This window comes from Marmota marmota, unplaced genomic scaffold (genome assembly GCF_001458135.2).
Source record: "Marmota marmota marmota unplaced genomic scaffold, marMar, whole genome shotgun sequence".
NCBI classification, from domain to species: domain Eukaryota; kingdom Metazoa; phylum Chordata; class Mammalia; order Rodentia; family Sciuridae; genus Marmota; species Marmota marmota.
The window spans coordinates 3,568,957-3,578,183 of NW_025999926.1; the positions used below are offsets into that span (position 1 = coordinate 3,568,957).

The window sequence follows — 9,227 nt, forward strand, 5'->3', positions numbered from 1 at the left end:
TTCATTTATTGTATTGATTGGGTTTTGTTTGATTTTTTGGTATTAAGTTTTTTGAGTTCTTTATATATCCTGGAGATTAATGGCACAGCTGCTTCTTTAAGCTGAGGCCCCTAATGGCACACGTCACTTTTATGAAGTCACCATTGGTCAGATCTAGCCAATGATCCACCCATCTGCATGATGTTGGAGAATAGGAAAAGAAGAAAATTGGGTTTTTGCTGAACAGCTGGCAGATTCTGTCATGGAGGGAAAGAAGTCTAAATCAAGTCTTAATAGTTTTCTCCTCTGAGTCACTTGATCATTTTTAGTAGAGGCCTAAATTATCTTTTCTTTATTTTTGAGGTCTGATTACTTTACTACGGAATGGTTCAGTAATGATTTTTCGATATCATTTCCCCCTATAAAATAGTATGCTCTTTTAATCTGCAGGCTTGGTTCTTCTTTTATTTCAAGAAAAAAAATCATTTTAAATACTTACATGCAACATTTGTTTTAGTTCTCTTTTTTTGGCACATAAATTCATTTACCTATAACAAATATAAAGTTTATTGTTATCACAAGGTCATATTCACATAGAACGCACAAGGTGTGGTTGTCCATTAACTAAATGTGTGTTCTCCAAATTGCAGCCTGCAACTCAAGAATGGGTCATGAGATCTGTTTAGTGGGCCATGATCTGCTGAATTAGTTCTCTATTGTTGCATAATAAATTAATGCAAAATTAGAAGCTTACAACTACAGACATTTGTTAGCTCACTGTCTCTGTGGGTCCAGAGTCTGAGCCCAGTTTAGCTGGGTCCTTTGCTCAGGGTCTCACACGGCTGTAATCAAAGTGTGACTGAGCTTCATTCTCATCTAAAGGCTCAGCTGAGGAAGCACCCTCTTCCAAGCTCATTCTACTTGTTGACAAAATTCATTTCCTTGTGGCTACTTTGCTGAGGACTCCTGCTTTCTGCCAGCTGTTGGCTGGAGGCCACCCTGAGTCCTGGAGTTTGTCCAGGTTACTACAGCTCAGCCACAAGTCCTTACCAGATATGGTTTCTTTCATGGAATTTCAAGGAGAATCTCACTTCAGTCTGCTAAGCCACAGTCATATATAACATAACATCATCATGAAAGTGCTACATGATCACCTTTGACATATTCTGTTGGTTAGAAATCAAGTCATAGGTCTCTCCCACAGTCTAAAGGAGAGGATGATCCACAGGTGTCAATCCTTGGAGGTGCAGATCATTGATGGCCATCTTAAGTCTATTATTATGATCACATTTTAAAATTAAATAGGACAGGATTAGGTGGAAAGTATCAGGATGCATCACATGTGGTACAAGAACAGTCAGCCCTTCTTATCTCCTGGTTCCACATCTGAGGATTCAACCAATTGTGGATGGAAAACGTACACTGAGAAGGTACAGACTTGTTTTCTTGTCATTATTCCCTAAACAGTACATCAACTATTTATGTAGCATTTACATTATCTTAGATATTATAAGTAATCTAGAAATAATCTAAAGTATAAGAAAAGCTGGAGATGTAGCTCAGTAACACAACATGTGCTTAATATTCATGAGGCTCTGAGGTCAACAGCCAGCACTGCACACACACAAAAAAAATGTATAAGGGAGGATGTGTGTAGGATCCATGCAAATACTACACCATTTTACACAAGGGACCTGAGCGTCTAAGGATTTAGGTGTCTGCACAGACTGCTGTAGTTTGAATCTGCAATGTCTCCAAAGGCCCATGTGTTCAAGGGTTGGTCACCAGTCAGTGGCACTATTGAGAGGTGGTAGAACTTTCCTCCCTAGTGGAAGAAAGTTTGGTTACTGGGGGGTGTGCCCTTGAAGGGACTATTAGGACCCTGGCTCCTTCTTCTCTTTCTCTCTGCTTCCCAGCCATAATAAAGGTGAACAGGCCTCCTCTGCCATGATTCCCACCACAATGTACTATGTTGCCACAGGTCCAAAGCAACAAGGTCAAGCAACTATGGACTGAAACATCTAAAACTGTGGGCTAAAATGAACCTTCCTTTTTTAAAGTTACTTATCTCAGGTATTTTGTCACAGTGGTGGAAAACTGACTAACACGGTACCAAAGATGATGACATGTACTTGTTAATGAAAATTATGTTAGTAATACAATACATGTTGTGTGTGAGAGTAAAAGAAAGGATTTCTTACTAAGGGCCCAGAGCAAAATAGGCCAGTAGCTGCTGATCTAGGAGATTCTTTTGCAAATACTCAATATAAGACTACATATAAGTCCCCTTTGGCTCATTCTTTCTGTTTATTGTGTTCCCATGGCAACCACAAAGAAAATGTTCTCCAGCCTGCTCCACTTCATTTCTGCTGGCAGTAGTAGTAGCCATCATGGGTCTTCAATGCTCAGAGGATTGATACCACTTTTATTTCCTCTAAAGTTTTCTTATCAAATGCTGCTGTGGAGCTCAGCAAGCCTTGCACCACGGGGGGCCCCATCGCCTTTGACTCATTTCTCTGCTTGGCCTGTGAGAAATGCAGTGTCCTGTTCTCAGGGTGTCTGAATTGTCCCTGTCCCTGGCTGCTCTGCTTTCAGGTGGACTGAAGTCTGGCATTAGAGGAATCTCTTACTTTATTAATGCTGAAATTTCCATTTTCGGCTCCATATCATTTTCTTGGGGTTTAAGAGAAAAGTGGGGTCTGAGAAGTACTTACTTTGCATCTTCAAGTCCTGTACACCCGAGGGAGCTCTGCGGCTTTGAAAGAAGACCCAATGTCCCATGCTGCTCCTAAGCTCACCTGTGTCCACTCCCAGCAGGCAGTGAGGCCTGGACATGGCATGTCCTCTGTCCCTTCCCTGCCTTCCTAGAGTGTGACCACTTTAGAAGGAGGGACTTAGCTCAGGTTGCATCCAAATCTGAGTTGCCTATCTGGGTTTTTGTCTCTACAATTTGGCAGAATTTTATTTATTTGTGTGTGTGTGTGTGTGTGTATGTGTGTGTGGTCCTGGGGATGGAACCCAGGGTCTTGTGCATGTGAGGCAAGTACCCTACCAACTGAGCTATATCCCCAGCCCTGGCAGGATTGTTTCAGAGACATTTGTTGCTTTGTGATTGATCTCACCCCACCACCTCCTGGGTTTTGCTCTCAGGTTGCTTTGGCCCAGCTGAGTTGGCTCTTGGGGTTCTGAAGCTTCATCCTTCCCAGGGTCTCACCCCCTGCTCCCCCACCTGTCTTTCTTCCAGGCACTGCATGTTTTCTGTTTCTCTTCTCTTTTCCCTTCTGATAAGTTTCTGTTCATTTATGAGAATTATTAGGCCTTTGGGGTTTAATAATTTTGCCTACACTTTCCTCCCAGTTTGAAGGAACAAAAATGGTGAGCTCAGAAGATCCCAGTTGCCTCTCCCCATCTCTGCTCCTGCTTTCACGGCCCAGGGCATCGCCTTTCCTCAGACTAGTGGATGAAGGGGACCAGGCGGAAGGAGGAGGAGAGAGAAAGCGTGTGGGTGAGGGGTGGGGGTAAGCAGGGGATGGAACTGGCCAAATTACGTCAGGTGCATGTACAGATATGTCACAACGAATCCCACTATTACGTATAGTTAAAATGCACCAATAAAATCTTTTAATTATAATAGATAGAGTTTAAATTAAAAAAAGAAACTTTCCACACCAAGCCAGGCTCTGCTGTTCTTTCTCTGTCCCATCTCAGAGATGTGACGCTAAGTCTGCCTTCTCCTGTCTGATTGATGAGCCTTCATGTGTATTTCTCAGGGCTTTCCTCTGTTGGTCATTTTATCAAGAACAATCTAGCTTTTCTCAGTCATATTTGCTTAGATGTTCTGAATATTGTTTCCTACATGATATTTTAAGAGCTTTTTTCCTTTTCCCCAAGTGTCATGGTCCCAGCCTAGTTTTTTGACTTGTCTTACTGCATCCCCCCATGCAGGACTTCAAGTTAGCTGTGGCCCCAGAAGACCTTCCTGCCCGATTTGAGGAAGATGCAAGGCTTGGTTTAATGCCATCTCTCCCAATTTCTCCCCTCTCTCCCTCCAACAACACACCCTCTCCTCCCGGCCCTAGTCCTTGCCCTTTTCCTCAAAGGAAAGTGGAGAAACTCAGTTGTGCAAACAAATACAACATAGAAGAATGTAATAGCCCAGTTCAGTTAGTGTTGCCTCAGGGCATCAAAACCAGTCCTGGGCAAAAACATCCAGGAAGAAAACCAGCTGCCTTGGCCCCTTCCCTTTATACATGAGGAAAAAAAATAGTTTTCATTATAGAAATTTTGCACGTGCCTGGTGACTGCAGCTTGCAGTTAAAAATGAAGTCAGATGTATTCGTTTCACCCAGTGACCCACTTTGAAAATCCTAACAGTGCAGTGGCACATGTGCCTGTCATCCCAGTGGCTGGGGAGGCTGAGGCAGGAGGATCGTGAGTTCAAAGCCAGCCTCAGCAATGTAGTGAGACCCTATCTCAAAATAAAATATCAAAAGGGCTGGGGATGTGACTTGATGGCTAAGTACCCCTGGGTTCCATCCCTGGTACCTGCCCCCCCAACCTTTAGTGGAAGATTTTGTCAGCAGAGGCTCCTGATGTAAACCCACCACTCCAGGAAAGAAAAAGATAAAAACAAAACCACGACTGTGAGAGAGCTGTATTTTTGGAATAATAAGAAAAGCGCATGTCGGAGACTTGGCCACGGCACATCTCAGTGGGGTGATGTGACTGAGCCCAACAGCAATCAGATGTTTTGCAGTGGCAATGAGTGGGCACACAAGGCCACTGCAGGGGAGGGGATGCCAGCATGAGTTTCAATAACTAAATTAAGCTAATAATTAAGTTTTCTTTTCAGTTGGTGTAAAATGAGTAAAAATTCATAAGCAAAGAATATCATTAGAAAGTTGGATTTTTTTTTTTTTGGCTGGGAAAATACCACATGGTGATGACATTGGTGCAGTGGAGGGCCAGGACTGGCACCTGAAGAAGGCTCTAGTCCCAAGGAGGCTTTGGCAGTGGTCTCCGGAGTGGAGGCCGTGGGGCTCCAGGAGGCAAGGCCAATGACAAGGAGTGGATCCCCCTCACCAAGCTGGGCAGCCCGGTCAAGACATGGAGATGGAGTCACTGGAGGTGATTCACCTCTTCTCCTGGCCTATGGCTGAGTTGGAGGTCACTGCCTTTTCCTTTAGGAATCTGTCAAGGACAAGATTTTGAAGATCATGCCTGTGCAGAAGAAGGCGAGGTTTAGGACATTCATCCCTTCTTGGGACCACAATGGTCATGTCAGCCTGGCTGTTAAATGCTCCAAGAAGGGAGCCACCACCATCTACCGTCTGAGGGCCATCATCCTGACCAAGCTCTCCATGGCCCCAGGGGAATTGAAATGGTCAAGTCTGTCACTGTCCCATGTAAAGTGACAGGCCTCTTCAATACCGCGCTGGTGTGACTCACCCCTATCCTCAGAGGCACTGGAATTGTCTCAGACCCTGTCCCCAAGAAGCTGCTGCAGGTGGCTAGTGTTGATGACGGCGACACCTTTGCCGTCACCCTGCACTGTCACCCTGGGCATCTTCACCACGGCCACCTCTGATGCCATCTCCAAGACCTACAGCTACCTGACCCAGATATCTACAGAGAGACTGTGTTCACCAAGTCTCCCTATCAGTAATCCACCCACCATCTTGAAAATACCCACACCAGTCTCTGGAGAGAGGATCCAGGCTCCACTGTGGCTACAACATGGGATGTTTATTTAAGAAAAATAAAATAACAAAACCCGAGAGAGAGAGAGAGAGAGAGAGAGAAAGCAAGTTGACATCCAAATATAAAAGCAGATTTGCTTCATGCTTCACCTCATGGCAAACCTTTACTCTGTGAGGGATTAGGGATGGGGAGCCCGAGGGGATGGCCTGAGACACCAGCCATCACTTCTAGAGAACGGGTTCTTGTGAGTATTTTTACTAGTACTAATTAATTATTCACTCTGCAAATATTTTTGAAGTATAATAAATAAGTCACTATTCAAGCAACAGATAACCATGCAAATGACAGGGGACCATATGGTGGTTACAAGACAGAACTGAACATCTTAAAGGACAAAATACTCATATTCATTTGCAGCAATTAACTAGGGTATGAGACCATCTGCTGTGACTCATTAGTCCCCTGTGGACACTTATACAATTGTACGTTTCACATTGGCTTATCTCAGTTCCATAATCCAAGCAGAAAGAACACATTTTCCATTGCTTTCTGATTCCGTATTTACGGTAGAGAAATGTTTCTATCATGAGGCTGCTGTATTTGGTACTTGGCTCAAAGATGGTAAGGTGGGTGTGGAGGGCTTTATGTTTGTTTTCAGGGTTCTTCCTCTTTGCATTATTTTCTCTGATCTGCCTCAGAAACTATTTTTCCCCCTAGTATTTTTCTAGCATCTCTTCATGCTTCTTAGGAAGAGGGAGGAATGAAGAGGAAGCACTCACCATGACCTGGGAGGCAACAAGAGCAGACCTTGGAAGAGATTCTGGAATTGGTGTCATTTTACACTTCTGGGCAATTTGAATAGAGCTCATTTATCTTCTGAGAAGAAGTCTCAAATCCCTAGTATTTATGCCTTGAAAGTTTTAATCTCCCTAATGCAATATTGTTTTCCCCAGGGGAAGACTTTTAAGCTCCAAGTGCAAAGTCAAGGCAAAGAGGAGTGGGGGAGGGGCAGTTAAGCAATTACCTAATGTGCAGGAAATCATCGGGAGCATCAGGTGGAAAAAGGAAACCTAAATTAAACCCAAGCAAGAAAAAAGGAGGAAATAACAAAGGTAACAGCAGAAAGCAAAGAAATAGGGGGAAAAAAGTAGAGAAAAGCAATGAAACAAATGACTGGCTCATTAAAAAAAAGAAATCAATAGTTGATAAGCCCTGAGGGAGGTTAACGATGATAGAAAAAAATACATGAATCTCCCACAACAGAACAAAATGGGGTCACTGCAGATTCCTGCAGCTTATGGAGGAGAAGATGAGGAACTGTCAGGAACAAGTTTATCACAAGTTCAAGACGATGGAAGAAATGGACCAACTCCCTGAAAAGCAGAAGCTGCAACCGAGATGAAACTGATCATCTGACAATTGAAGAAGTCTAATTTATAATTAGCCTCTGAGGAAGTTCTCTTCAGGCCCAGAGAGCTCCTCTGGAGAAGTCTACCAGATAGGAGGAGAAAAATGAATACAATTTTACATAATCTCTTCCAGAAAACGGAAGAGGAGGGAGTCCTTCCCAGATCATTTTATGGAGCCAGTATTGTCCTGATAAGTTAAAGTGGACAAGGACAGGAAGGAGGGAGGGGAGAGCCGGAAGGAGGGAGGGGGAAACCCCTAAATCTGAGACCCTATGTAAATATTAACTAAACTTGGTTCACAGTCAAAAATGAAAATGGTAAAACTATAAAACCTTCAGGAAAAGTAAATGTGGGATATCATCTGAATTTAAAGCTAGGTAAAAGATTCTTAGATGTGATCCCCCAAACATAATCCCTAAAAGGGAAAATTCACATATGAGACCTCATCCAATTTAGAACTTTGATCCGAACAAGACTCCATTAAAAGGATAAAAAGATAAGCCACTTGAAGAAAATATTCACAAACTGCAGATCTGGCATAAATATAAACTCAATATATAAATGTAAACTCATAGAAATATAAACAACATAAAAAACGCATTTAGAAAACACACAAAAGACATGAACAGACACACACTTCACTGACGGTGTACACAGACAATAAAGAGTGAATGAACAAATTATACTGAAAGGGAAAAAAGAGTGAAAGAAAAGATCTTTAATATCAGTAACAATTAAGGAAATGCAAGTCATTTAATAACCTATTTGAAAGGTTAGGTTATTACATGAACATTTGACTTACTATTATTTTCTACTTATAACAGGTTTATGGGGTGTAATCCTATTGCAAGTCAAGGAGCACCTCTGATATTGTTATTGATTGGCCCATAGTTTAGTTTAGGGTTCACTCCTGTGTTGTACATTCTGTGTTTTGCCAAATGCACAATGTCAAGTTATCACCATTATAGTATTATATAGGATAGTTTTATTGCCCTAAAAAATCCCATCTGCTCCACCTCATTCTTCCCTTTCCTCTTGCTTGGTACTTCCCAAGCCTTCAGAAATTACTGATTTTTTTTTTTTTAATGTCTCAGTAGTTCTGCCTTTTTCAAAATGTTGTGTAGTTGAATTCATACATTTGTAGCCTTTTCAGATTGGCTTGTTTCACTTATCAATATACATTTAAGACTCTTTTTTTGTGGCTTCATGGCTCATTTCTTTTTGTGGATAGATAGCTTATTTCCTTTTACTGCTGTATAATATTCCATTGTATTGATGTACCAGTTTTTCTATTCACTCACCTACTGAGGCCATCTTGGTTGTTTCCAATGTTTGACAATTATGAGTAAAGCTGCTATAAACGTTTGTGTGTGGGTTTTTGAGTGGGCACAAGTTTCAACCTCATTTGGTTAATTTCTAAGCAGTGGGGTTGCTGGATCTATATGGTAAGACCACGTGTAACTTTGTTAAAACAAAAGCAAAAACCCTGCCACATTGCCTCCCAAAGTATCTGCACTGTTTTGCATTTCCACCAGCAACCAAAGTTATTCCACGTCTTCACTAGCTTGTGGCATTAACAGTGTCTTGGGTTTGGGCCATTCTGGTAGGAGTCTACTGGTATCTAATTATTGCTTTACGTTACATTCTCTGAGAATGTACAGTGTTGTGTCTCTTTTCATATGCTTTTCTCTTTTTTTCCAGCTGTGTATCTTCTTTGTTGAGGTGTCTATTAGGATGGATTGCAAATTTATTGGTTTGTTTCCTTGATTATTGTGAAGTTTTAAGAGTTCTTTGCATATTGAGTTGACTACTCTGGATGTTTTGCCTTTCCATATAAAACTTTAGAATCAGTTTGTAAATATCACAAAGTAGCTTGCTGGGATTGTTTTGAGTCTGTAGATCAAGCTGGGATCTTCAAAACATAATCCCTGAAAGGGAAAATTGATCCCCAAAACATAATCCCTAAAAGGGAAAATTTGAATTACCTTTCCTCCATTTATTTAGACATTCTGTGATTTCTTTCATCAGAGGTTTGTAGTTTTTCTCAAAAAAATCTTGTATGTATTTTATTAGATATGTACCTAAATGTTTCTGTATTTCTCTTTGTGTGTGCTAATATTAGTGGTGTTGTGCTTTTGT

The 9,227-nt window shown here is 41.7% G+C and overlaps 1 pseudogene; it reads left to right on the top strand.

The window, feature by feature from the left end:
* The first annotated feature begins 3,918 nt into the window (after positions 1-3,918).
* Positions 3,919-5,713, top strand: LOC125615883 (annotated as a pseudogene).
* Positions 5,714-9,227: the final 3,514 nt, after the last annotated feature.